Below are 14,073 nucleotides of genomic sequence, written 5' to 3'. Positions count from 1 at the left end.
AGGACTAACAAGACCCCATGACTGTCCATAAGGAACAAGCTCTGGGTTTGTTTTGCCTGTGGAGCTAGCTCTGAGGGAGATCTCAGCTGCCAGGGGCACTAGTAGGGCAGGGGTGTGGAACTGACTCCTTCACCAGCTGTCCTGGCAAAAGGGATAGGTTGTTTCTCCAAACCCAGCTCCCCCTCCCTTCCCAGGGTACAACACAACATCCAGCTCTGACTCATCAGGGCTGTTTAGTCTCACATTATTTTTTCCATTTCCTTGTTCCTCATCTCTCTCTATCTCTCTCTCTTTTTTTTCACCCACAAGCAGGAAGTCTCATTAAGCTAATTAAAAAGGCATCAGAAAAAAAACATGAGAAAACCACTTGTGCTTTCCTGAGTGGCATATGTGGAGCATTGGCTCTGCTTACCTTTTCCACGGTCTAAGCTGCCTCTGGTCCTGTGACTGTAGTGGGTTGGGGGTCAGGGGGTGTGGGTAAAGGGGTGGGGAGGGAGGGGGAGGCAGAGGGGAGGGAGAAGCTGCAGCAAAGGGATGGAGTGGGAAAGGATGAAGACCTTTCTCAAGCAGCTGAGCCAAACCCCAGGCTGCCAGACCCTAAGGCACTCTCCACAACCCTCCTTGCTGTTCCTTCTCATTCTTGTACTTGCACCATCTTCTAATATACTGCAAGAATTACAGTCTGAAAATTGCTGGTGGGTTTTAGAAGGAGCATGCCCAAGTAGAGCTGCTGCTTGAGGACCTTTATAAAAGAAGATGCCACAGATTTCTTGACCAATATGTGGTGCACCCAGGTGTCAGGATAGGTCTTTCTTATATCTAGTCCAAATCATTTTGTTGTTGCCTAAAGTCACATATCTTTTAGAGGAGAAGAATAGAACAGATATTTGACATCATGGTAATTGTTCTCACTTGGAAACAACTCAGAGGGCTTCTGGAGACTGAGGATTTGCTCCATTCCTGATATGACATAGGTCTTGTCCCTTGGTGGTTCACAGTTTGTAACACAACCCCTTGCAGATGCAGAACCCCATCCACGATCTGCACGGTGCACAGAGGAAGGGGGTGCAGTCTTTGCCCTGGACAGCTGAAGGCAGGGAGGATGTGGGCTCAGGGTTGCCTCTTGGTGGCCGAAGACAGTCACGTATTTTCTTCCTCTCCATCCTGAGGCTCCTCCTGGGAGAGAATGACTACTCTCTTGCTTCCAGTTTTTCCCTACGACATGCCCTTACAGCACTAACTATCCAGCTGTTGGCCCCTGAGGAAAGCAGTTGCTTAGGTGCCTCTCCACTCATGGAAGAGCCATGCACCCATTCCAGGCTCCTGCTAGCTGATCTCAGCATGATGAACTAATTAGTCAATTACTGGAAAGTCTAAGACTCAAAGTCCTCAGCCTCCCTTGGTGGTTTCTTTCCTTCAAAGGAGGAATCAGAAACTATAGAGGTGGGACCAAAAATCAGTGGTTTAACAAAACTTCTAGGTGATTCTGATGCTTGCTCAAATTAGAGAACCCCTCAAATTTACTGGCACATTTTAAGATAAATTGGAAATATTGATATACTCTCTCCTAAATACTTTATTCAGTAATTATTTATTGAGCACTTGCCAGGTGCAAGGCGTTATTCTTGAGGATAGGGACACAGTCTTTCACAGCCTGATAGACTCAAAACAGCTTTCATTAAGAGAGGGGACAGAGAGAGGAGGAGAAGAGGGAGGGAGGGAGGCAAAGGAAGAGAAAGAGAAGGAGAAAGGCACATGGGCAGGAAAGCAAGTAAGTAAAGTAGAATTGAAAACTTCTCATGTGTTTATTTGTGCATACAATTAACTAGAAGCAAATAGATCAGATGTCCATTAAGTTTTTGAGGGACTTGTACTATTAAGGTATTTCACAATGTTTGTCCAGTAGGACTTACAAATTTGTCACAGATCAGGGACTATTGTGTGTCTTTCATTCTTCCTCCTTTTCGCTGGGAATGATCACTGCAGTTCCACTGTCCTTGTTGTATCACCCTGTCTAGCATAGAGGCCGCTCTCCAGGGTGCTGAAGCCAGAGGCCATCAATCTGCCAAGGACTGACCCTGCACTAAGCAGTCCTGCCTATTAGGTAGATATTTGGGGCCCCTAGGGAAAATTTCAAAAGTGATCTCATCGAGATTTTCAAAAAATAAACTGCTCTCCAGATTCCGTCAATGAAGAGAGGGAAAGGGAAAGAGAGGGAAGGAGAGAGTGGGAGAGTGAATTTGTTTCATTGTGCTTCTTTGTTGCTTCATGCTGAGTCAGGCAAATAATTAGTCCTAAATAAGTGGAACTATGTAATAGTCAGCAAGTGGTGTTTTCTATAAACTGAAAGAGTTTAGGTGAATTTGTTTTGATATGTAAGTAAAATGCTCGTGACGGAGCACTGATTCTTCAAGTGTTGCCCCTGGATCATCAACATCATCAGCACCTAGAAACCAGTTATATGTGCAGATTCTCAGTTCCCACCCAGACCAAGTGAATCAGAAACTCTGGAGATGGGTTCAAAAATCTGTGTTTTAACAGACCCTCCAGGTGATCTTGGAGCTTGCTAAAGTTGGAGAACCTCTGCATCTAGAGCGATGATTTTCAGTGCTGGCTGCACATTGTAATCACCCAGGCTTTGTAAAATATTGAGGCCAGCCCCCCCCCCCAAGTTGAATTAGAATCTGTGGGAATGATGTTCAGGCTTTAGTGTGTTTTAAAAGTAACATGAGTGATTCTAATGCACAGCCAGAGTTGAACTACTGCCTCAAAATTTTATTGAGAACACAGAAATACCCACTAATTTTTTTAGGGGGCTACAATTCCCAACACTATGACTTCTAGCCATCAGCCTTGAGCTTATGGTCCCTGAAGTGTTTCTGGGGTTCCTGAGACTGACTAGACCCATAATAGCTGCACTAGGACATCACATTCATATGAATGATGCAGAAGGCTACTGAGAACATTTGCACAGAATTAACATAAATAAGTGGAGTTTTGCCACCATAGATTATAAGGCCTAATTCATAGCATTGTTTAGATCTATACCATCATATTACAGCTTTCTGATGATGTCACCACATTTTGATTCAGCTCTGATTTTCCCTCACTATCCCCCTTGATTCCCTGACTCTGGATGAACAGAGAGACAAAGCCATGTGGAGTAGATCATCAAACCAAAAGATGTAGAAACTTTTCTAAGACATTGTGGGGAATGGGGAACTTTTAACACATCACCTCTTATTTTTGTGATTCAGGAAATATGAATACACATTTCTTGCGGTGTGTGTTTGGATCTCCAATGGGACAGGCTAAAAGGAAAAATGATAATATATACAACATTGCTTTGTAAACTTTAAAGACTTTGAGAAATGTAAGGCAATATTAATACTGTTTCCTTTTTATATTAAAAGTTATGCAGGTGGGCACATGCTAGCAGTGTGATATGATTCTAGAAGAATCTCAGTGCTGCACGTTGAATGAAGAATCTTTGCAGCATGTCTGCTAAATTGGAGTTCCTGTGAGATGTGGGCTTAGCTGAAAGCTCAATATTTTAAACCAGCCAGGGCTTCATGATTCAGCCCCTTCTCTGGGTTTTATATCATGATCCACATATGAGGTCCTTTAAGATCCTATCAGATTACATCTGTTACATTTTAAGATTACATTAATTACATTTTAAGGGCATCATAAAATGTTATTTTAGAAGAATTTAGGACAGGTTGGGATCATTTGGGGCACTAAAATGTTTTATTTTTCTCATTTGTTTTTCCCTTAAGTCTCAGAGACACCTTAAATAATTGCTTTAGAAACTGAACACTGAGATTTCAATCATAGCAGCAGTGGTACTGAAAATTTTTAAAAAATAAATTCATTTCATTTCACTTAGAACAGATGCCAAAAAGTGCCTTTTCATTCTAGAGCAAAGCTATTTGAGAGACATTGAAAACAGCTCCTTTCTAAAGTTGGTTCTAGAGCCTCCATGCTACACCTCTGCATTATTCACTGTGATAAGCATCCAAAATAGCATTAGCCAGGAAAATATAGGGCATGGGGCAGGAGCCGGGTTGGGGAGGTAATTACTCAGCCCATCATGGAAATCATGCCTGAGTTAAGTAGCAAAGTTGAGCTCCTTCTTCAGGCACCATTCAAATTGGAAGAGATTCCAGACCATTTAATCTTGTAGGGTTTGGATCACTCCAGGAGAGGTCAGAGACTAGCTTGGCAGTATAACCATGTTTTCTGCATTGACTTGAATAAACAAAATGCAGTGGAGGGAGAAGGAGATGGGGGCAGTGCTGCTCATATCCAAGGCAGGTTCTTGGCATCACTGTGAAGAAGAAAAATTTTGTCCCTAATATCCCTCTTGTTCCATGCTTTTTGATCCTTTTTAAAATCCTCTACCTCAGGGCCAGGTCTAGGTTAAGGCAAGCAAGTCTCCTAGGGTAGAAAATTTAAGGAGGCCCTCACTCTCAGGTTTGTTTAAGTGCCAACTCTGCACTTGCATGAACTTGCCTCACCCTAGCCCAGCCTGCCCCACCCACTCTAAATACCTAGTGTTTACACATCAGTGTCCGACTAGTGCCCATGTTTCTTCCCTGCTTTATCACCAGGAAATCATCTGATAAACTAATTCATGCCAGTGTGTTGGGAGCATACCGAGCTACTCCTTCTCAGGAATACGTGTGTGTTCAAGGAAGATTTCTAAAAAGGCAATATTTGACCCAGAGAAAGGTGCATTTCAACCTCGGTGATCTCTCCTTGCTCTTTACTAGAGCATTCTTTATCTGTATCATCTACTAGGTACTTGGGATATCTTCATCGAAATCACAGGCTCCCTCAGGGATACTTCTGAATATCCCTCATGGTTCCTACTTTGTTTTATATCAAATAGGAACTCATTGATGTGCTGATTGGCAGACAGCCTAAGGGTGAAGTTTCAGATATTAATGGGGGATATGTTTTGGGAACAGAGTCCTTTTTGAGCTAAGATGTGCATATGAATAACCATCACACAGGATAGAAGATGGAAGACATAGCAGAAGCTCTGCAGAAGGAAGAGGAGACCATCCCTGTGCTACAGAATCAGGGTATGTTTTGTGTAGGAAATGGGTTTTAAGCTCAGTCTTAAAGAATGGGTAGAATTTGGACCTGCAGAGATAAGGGTATGGGCATTCCAGGCAGATAGAACAGCATAAATAGAGGTGTGAAGTCCAGAATGCTCAGGATGTATAATGCAGAATAACAAGAGATTACATTTGACTAAAGGGAAGAAGATAAAGTTGGAAAGAAATGTTGGGGTCAAATTACAGAGGGTTCTGAGTAAATGTTCTGAATACCACTGTAACAGCTATGGACTTTATGGACAGAGATTGATGTGACTGGGTTGGTTATGTTTAACTTGAAGAACAAGGGACAGGTCCCATTCACCTATAATATGTCTCTCTTCAGCACATTAGGGCTGTGTTTTCAGTAGAAATTAATGCATTTGGAGTAGCAGGTGAACAGTTCCTGAACGTAAACATTTATTCACACTTTAGTGTAAAGAATGGCCACTGCTCTTCTAACAACTCATGAAAATTAGACAATTAGGCTATATTTATGAAAAGAGGTGCTGTCCATGGAGGAAAGGCTTTGATAGGGTTCTCCACTATGGTACTTTGGTCAAAAGACTAGGACTAAGAAAATGACAACACAGGAGGCAGTGTGGGATAATATATATAAACAATGTTAACTAACTTACAATCCACAAATCAATTTTACCTCCTTTATTTCATTTTATCCTCACAACACCTCCACATGGGAGATGAGACAGTGATTATTCTATGAATAAGAACACTGAACACCATAGAGCTTTTCACCCAAAGGTCAGTAGCAAAATCCACACTCGAACACAGATCTCGAATCCAATGGCTCTTTTCAGCATCTGCAAAGCTCACCTATTTCACACTCTTGCCAAAGGTCAGGGAGTAGCCTTTGGTTCTTCTGTTAAATTCTGTCATGTATTTGAGACTGTAACCCTCAAAGCCTTGAATATTGATAGTTCTGTGGGTGACAAAATCAAGAAGGCTCAGCTGGTCCTAGCCCTTGTCTTTCCACCTTTGAACTTTTTATTTTCTACTTGTCAGTGGATTTTCAGAATAATGGAGTAGAAAGAAAGGATATGGGTGGTTACAGAGGGTAGAAAAATATTATTATTTTTATGAAAAATGCTGAATATTTAATATAACAATTATTGCTTAGACATGTTGCTAGCACCTGTAGGGAGAGGACTCTGAGCCAAACCATTGCTAGAGTCCTTACCGTGCAGTTATTAATACCACATGACTGATATGCTCATTATCCCAAAACCTCAAGCAACTTGTTCCCTATCGACTCTCCACTTTACTCTTCTCCCCATGGAGACAGTTGCTTCCTGAGACTGGAGCCTAGAGCTGGGAACAGATGCTTGGGGCCCTCACGGCAGCCCCAAGGGATAAGTCTGGAAGCTGGGAGTTGGTGTGTCAGGGAAGGAAGCCCTTTGTTAAGCTCATCCTGGCACTTAGGGAGGCAGAGAGGAAGGGATCTGCAAAAACAGAGAAAAACAATGACTTGCTTCTACGGTAACACAATTGACAGAGTGTTTGCACCCAGGTTCTTCTCATCAGGTTTTCATGACAACCTGAGAAGGAAGGCAGGAAAGATAGCACCTTGACGAAATTGAGGCTGAGAGAGGTGAAGTGCCTCTTCCAAACCATTTGCTGGACAATGTACATGGACTCAGAGTATCTGAGACTCATACGTGTGCACCAGCCTGCGTCTCTGGAGAGCAGAAGTTGTCCAGACTCAGAGAACATTCCTGTTCAATTTCAACTTCCTATGGCCATTTCTTTTTAAAACATTGGCAGGATGCATCCTTAGTTCTAAGGTTAAAGACTCTGCTTTGGTGTACCACATCCACAAAGCTCTCCTTCTTGACCTCTACCTCCCAGCCTGGGCTTGGTTGCCTCTCCACTGTGCTGTCACTCTAACTTCTACCTTGATTAAAGCATGTATTAGTTATTTGTTTACATACCATTTGCTTATTTACTTGGTGACAGCTGATAAGCTGTGAGCTGCTCTGAATCTGCGTCATATTCACTGTCTCTCCCTGCTGCTCAGAATAATGCCTAGAACATAGTTGGTGGGCAGTACAATTGCAATGCAATGAAATTAAACCAAATATTAGAGGGTAACTCTATCTGCCTTTCTCTGACTCCTTTGTCCCTGCATGGTGTTAGTCCCTCTCTCTCCTGCTCGACATATTTGTGCCTCTTACTCCCACTCAGGAATGATCTGTTGCTCTCATTCACCCTGAGGTATGAGTGACTGAGAATGCTGGATGTAGGATCCTTCCTTGGAGCGTTTGCATTTTAATTAATGGACATTGCCAATGTAGAATTTCCAGTCCTGGGAACCCCATATTTTGGTGGTGGTATTTGCAGGGGTGTGTTGGAGAAGGAAGGCCGACGTTCCCCTGATGTACCACGGCAATGCAAAGTGGCCAGGAAAAGGGGAGGGGCCATCTCCAAGACCATTTGATAGATGCAGGGTGCATCTATCAGAACATGATGTGTATGTGTGAGTGTGTGTATACACCCATTCATCCTTGAGCTCCTTGAGAAGAAAAAAGAGAGAAAATGAACCACACATGGTCTACTTCTCCCCCTCAGGCAAAGCCATCAAAGGGAGGGCCCTAGAAGGAAGAAATCTAATACAGATGGAGCCAGTCATCTTCCTCTTGCCCCCCCCCCCCCGTTCTTTCTCTCTTCTGACACAACTGGGAAGACCCTGGCCATAGCTCATACCTATCTGGAATTTGGGAAATGACCAAATAAGATCACCACCAGGCTCCTGCATGTGTCCAGTGAACTTCTACAGTATAGAGGGCAACATGGGCACAGAGCAGGAGGAGGAAAGGACTAAACAGATAACCAAGGGCAGAGAGTTTGCTTGCCACTCATTCACTCCCTGCAACACCATCGCATTTTAATGCCACAAATGTGTGCTCAGTCACTTAGTCTCCTGTCTTTCTGGGTGCACAACTCTTCTTTCACAGGCACATTTGTTCATTATTGGTGTGTGCCTACACTGGGTCAGGCATGGCTAAAAATAGTGCATGGTGTAGAATGCTCTAAACAGCCCCAGGACTCTACTTGCACCTCTGGTCCTGACACTGGTCTCAGCTTTGCTTAGGTTATAAGTTCCTGAGGGCAGGACGTAAGTTCTAAACATCTTTCTGTCTAAATTCCTTGTGCAATACTTTACCCATAGGTCTTACATACACATTTCTTGAATGAATAAGTAAATAAGTAAATTAATGAATGCCCCCTACCTCCAAGTAGTTTCCAGTCTATTAGGGGAGAAAATACTTGAACAAATGGCTTCTAACATCCCTTTCAATTTTATGATTCCACTTTTACAAAATATCTATAATACAGTGCAGAATGTAACGCATTCCATGTAAGTGTATACATTATCACAGGAGAGAAGAAACTGAGCTTTAGATTCAGCCAATTATTGAGTAGCTGTAGTATTCCAGGCACTTCTGAATTATTGCCTCATTTTGTTGTTTCTTACTCAGAGTGCAGATAATAGTAGACACTGTTCATCAAGTGCCTGCTCTGTGCCAGGCAATATGCTAACTTCTTTGTATCAATGATCTCACTCAATCCCTACAACAAGCCTGTGAAATAAGTAGCATTATTTTCGTATATTAGGGAGGAGGAAACTGAGGCCAACGGGCAGAAAACACCTTGCGCAAGAGAGATGTTATCAGTTACTGGCCACGGTTAGGGCTTGAACCCATCCATTTGACATCATCAGCTGGGCTTTTAATCACTTTGCCTGGGTGTGTGTGGGCTGTGGGGCACATCCTACATCTGATTCCTGGCCCATCACGTTCCAGCTATGTGATCTGGAGAACCCTCTCTGAGCTTCAATTCCCTGATTTGCATAACAGGAATAGTAACAACTACCTTGAAAGACTATTGTGAGGATTAAATGAGATAATCTATGTATATGCCTGTCACGTAGTAGGTGTCAATATGTGTTAATTTTCCTTCTTTTTAAAAATAAGGTAACCTTAAAAATGGACCAGCAAATAACCACTTGTCTTTCAAACCTTCCCTGTTGGATTACTCTTCCCTGCCCCTGGCAAGATTCTATAGCTTTTCCAGTCACTTTCAGATATTAGAAGTTTTATTTACAGGTATTAAAAAGGCCAGGTGGATCTAAATCAATACTTTCATTTCACATCCAATTTAAGCTTTTCTCTTTCTTCCCAACTGGGGCCCTCCCCATGCTCAGTAGCCTGTAGTGGGGTGGGCGGGGGGTGCTTGTTTATTTCTTAAGCTCCTCGTTCTATCCCATCCCACTTGCTGGCCACTGCCTGGGGCCCTGGCAGGGCTGGGGTGGGAGGAGAAAGGAGAGGGAAGGGCACATCTAACTTGACTGGTGCTGCTGTAATTTGGTAGCAGCGACCTGTTTGCGTGTTCTTTGGGAGCCCAAATGCTGGCCCTTTCCCTCATGGGGTCCTTTTGTGGATTCTTTAAAGGTTTACTTCATGGTTCTCAAACACTGGGGTCTCTGGATGACCTTTGATGACTTCCCTAATCTCCTTCTCCAAGGCCACCTTCCAGCCTCTCTGCTGGGTTCACTTCACCCCAGCAGGCAGTCCTCTAGGGCAGATCCCCTTCAAGATAACTCCCGTGTGACATCCACTTTTCCCAGGGAAAGCCCCACCAAACTCAGGGCACTCTGCAACTCTGACAGGCAGCTCCAGCTGGCCCCTGGCCTTCTGACTTTGCCGGTTTCCAGCCTCTGTGTCCCTCAAACTCCCCGGGAGCAAAGATTTCCTTCTCTTCTTTACAGACAATCCATAATTTCTAAAAGTGGTTATCTCTAAGACTAGGTGAGGGTGCAGCAATCAGGACTCCTTACTAAGCTGACAACTCCCAGTGAATCCTCTCTCTGAACTGTACTTGATTAACATTGGCCTTTTTTATCTATGGGATTGAGGTGGTGACAGGGTGAGGGTCACAGATCGAATTTCCCTATTTCTTAGTAAACTCTGCAGAAGAGATGTGTCTAAGAACTCTCTTTAGAATGTGTGGGCACTTAACTATCATTTTCCTCAGCTTTGGGCCTTCAGCCCAAACTTCAAAACAATAAGAAAGTTCTCATCCTTTCCTTTCCCATCCCCCACATCTCTTTGTCTCTTACACACACATACATACATAAACACACAATTTCTAATCAGAGTAACAAGGTACATGGTTTGAAAAGTCAAACAGTATGGCAAAATTAATAACAGAAAAGAGCAGTTGCCTCTCTTATCCATCTTGACTCTAAGTCTCATTTCCCCAAAGCAACCACTTCCAACTTTTCTGCTCTTTGTCTTGGTAATTACTTCTGTATTTTAAAATAACGCATGTATAAGCATGTCTAGATTTTTAAATTTTAGAAATTATCTGTTGTCTTCCTACTGCAGGAGAGGAGAATTTAGATCTTTCACTACTTTCCCTCTTTCCTCCCTCCCCTACCACAAATATTTATTGTTCTCCACTTTCCTAATATAGGTATTTAACAATTTTTGTTTTAATAGTGTATCTATTATTGTTGCTACATAAATGTTAACAGTCAAACCACGGTAGTGTAATGAATATATTTCTGTTCTTAAGTAACTTTTTGTTTTCACTAGGATCGATCTTTGCTCATTTTGGTTGTTTGCTTACTATGTAACATGTAAATAATTCATCTTCAGACTCTTCAACAAAACTATCAGACTCCTCTCAGTAAAGTTGAACACATGAGATAATCTGTCCTAATAAGCTATTCTTAGGAAAAATACCCCTAAGAGCCCTCAATGAGCCTATTCTCCCAGGGCTATCAGCTCTGCAGGCCCATCAAAATAGGAGGTGCTCAGTTTCCAGGGGTTCAGGTTTCAGGACACCCCTCTGGGTTTCAAGCCACTCCTCAAGGTCTCAGGCCCTTCCTCTGACCCTCCCCTAGAGGAGAGTTACTGTTGCTCACTGGACCTATTTTTGGCACCAACACAGGGAACTTGAGACCACAAGGGGCAGACTTATGCAAGTCCAGTGGCTGGGCATGCTCACTAGAAAGCAGTTATATAACTCTAATATTCGAGTATCCTCAGTAAAGTGGAATTTATCCTTTGAATGGCTTTCCCCTAGAGGTGCTAAAGAGCATAGAATATTCTTGAATATATCTGGTGCGTGTGATAGAATCTGACCAATAAATATGCCCCAAAAGGAGACCAACTGAGTATGTGCAAGACTGTGTTACATAACTGGGAACCACCCCCTTAGTTGACTATTCATTAGCTAGCATGAATGTGTATTAGATAGTAAAGCTATGAAAGTTGAACCCTGGCAGAAGGTGGGCTGTTGCTCACTTTCCTGGGGTCAGCCCACACTGTTCCTGCTGAGGTGCGTATGCTTTCTTTTTGCATCAAACCTACTTTCAGGAAGTGGCTGCTCACTCTCTTTATCCAGCCTGCACTCTGTACTAAACATTAAGTGCATATTTCTTACCTTTATATTAAACTTGGTGTGGACCCTGCTCAGTCTCTGGAGCGAGGCTGCACTGTCTCTGTGAAGTCTGTATCTCTTATTTGTTACATTAAACCCGGTCTCACTTTCTACTGTGATTCTGCTCCTGAATTCTTTCCTGTGGTGAAGTCAAGAACCTGGTAAGAGGGTGGGATGGGTTGAGGCTGGCTATTGGGTCTCTGCAGACGCTTTTCCTCTGGCATCACCACTACACTGCTTTGAACTTGGGATTTCCCTTCCATAATCATCCTGAGAAATCACGCCTTTCAACTATGTTAGATCTTCTGTTTCCTGGATTGGATATCTTTTCCTTTCTTGATTTATTTATGTTATTTTTCATTTTGGTGGAGCCTTCTGAGAAAGGTTCATGGTAGATCAATTTTTTAGACCTTGCTGAAAAAGGCAGAGTAAGAGAAAGTTTGGCTGGATGTTAAATTCTAGATTAGAAGTAATTGTTTTTCCTTTCAGAATTTTAAAGGTCTAATATTTTCCAGTGTTTCTGTTGATAAATCTAATGCCATTTTGATATCTGATTTTTGAGTGTCCTCCCTGCCCTCCACACCCCCAACCCCAGGTTCTCCTCCTTATCTTTGTTGTTCTGCATTTTCACAATCCTATGTCTTGATATGGTCCTTTTAAAATTCATTATACTATGCATACTCTGTGCCTCTCATTCTTTCTCTGAAGTTTCTGTTAGCTGGATATGGACCTCTAGATTGAGCCCTACTTTTTTTTAAATGAAAAAAAAAAAAAAGAAATAGAAAATAAACCTTTCCATTTCTCTGCCTTCTTGTTTTACTATCTGAAAAATTTCCTCATTTTTTTTCTTGCAATCTGTTAAAACTTTTATTTCTGCTCTTTCAATTTCTTTTATAGTACTCTGCTCTTGTTTCATGGATGTAGTATCTTCTCTTTGGGGAAATTATAGTTAAATTTTTTTTTTTCTGTTTTCTGCATTGTCTCTATTTCCTTCACATTTGTTTGTATTTGTTTATTTGGACTCTTCCGGTATTTAGACTCTCCATGTTTCCAGGAAGATGACTAGGTCTGTGCTCAGTTGTGCCTTGTGTTCCCAAGTTTAAAGTCTTATTTAAATTTCTCCAACAAATAAACTTTGTTCCAGGCTAATGCAAAGTGGTGGAGGTGCAGCTGCACAGTGTCTTGGGCTGGGGTGGATCTTGGGTTCTAGACTTCTTTTTCTTCTTTTTTGGCAGCTGGGTGGCACAGGCATCAAACCCTAGACCTTAATGTTATCAGCACCACGCTCTAACCAACTGAGTAACTGGCCAGCTCCTGGATTTTTGTGTAGATTTTTAAATATCCTCCTGTCTTTACCGCAATCCCTCACACTTGCCTTCAGAGGTCTCTGGAGGCTGCCTCTTCTTGTATCATTTGTGGTTTTGTTGTGGTGTTTCAGCTGGATTTCCTCAGAAAACATAGCCTTTATATACTGTATTATATTAGGCAGCACAATCCCAGGGGCCCTTAAGTCAGGGAAAATGGGAGTGAGGCCAGGATGAAGAGAGAACCAATACAACAATGTGTGACTGTGCTGGCCACCACTCAGTTCAAGAGCCATGGATTCCTCAGTCTTTCAGGGCTGACTTTCAAATATGAATGACTGCACTTTGGTACCATCTATTCCCTTGACCCCACTGGTCAAGGGTTCACCCCACAGGGAGTTAACTCTGCAGTTCTGAGTTGCTTGTAATGGGAGCTTAGCAAGTGCTGTAGCATCAGCAGGGAAGCCATAGGACGGCAGGGTGGACAAGAGGTGAGGTGCTTGTGCCTGCATGGGTTTGCTTGCATCCATGCCCGCTGGCTATGGCACGATGGCTGGTGGGGACAAGTGGTGAAAGACAAGACCAGGAGGACCTGAGAAGAGGCACAAGAGGCATTTGACATGGGTGGGAATGAGCTTGTCCCTCATGAGCTTCCTCACCACAGGGACTTACATTTTTCTTCTCCGCTGAATCAGCTCTTTTGCACCAGATTTCCAGGTTCTAAAATTATGTAGATATTTCTCATTTGCTGTGGTCTCTACTTCCATGTTTTTTTGTCCATGCAGATTTATGTTTTAAAAATAATTTTCAGTCATTTTGAGAGGAAATGAATATTAACTTGTGCATTTATCCTGTCATACATAATGTTCATAGCAAATGTAGTGGATTGAATTATTTGTTCCCCCAAAACTCACAGAAGCTTGGATTGTGTCTCCCAAGTTTTATGTTTTAGAAACTTGACCCCCACTGTGACTGTTAAGAGCGTGGGAAATGCTATTATGGTAATTGAAAGGTAGAGCCTTGAAGAGGTGATTGGATTGTAGGACCGTGTAGCAGTGGATGGATTAAACATGGTGGCCAGGGGTGTGGTTCTGAGGGCTTTAAAAGAAGAGGAGAGTCTGTCTGTCTCTCTCTTGCTCTGTCTCTGCTTCCACCATCTTGCAATATGAGACCCCTGGATAACCGTTGCCACCACCAGA

The sequence above is a fragment of the Cynocephalus volans genome, chromosome 8 (assembly GCF_027409185.1).
Source record: "Cynocephalus volans isolate mCynVol1 chromosome 8, mCynVol1.pri, whole genome shotgun sequence".
Taxonomy (NCBI): domain Eukaryota; kingdom Metazoa; phylum Chordata; class Mammalia; order Dermoptera; family Cynocephalidae; genus Cynocephalus; species Cynocephalus volans.
The sequence above is the reverse complement of the archived record's forward strand: the minus strand, read 5'-3'. Positions refer to the sequence as shown.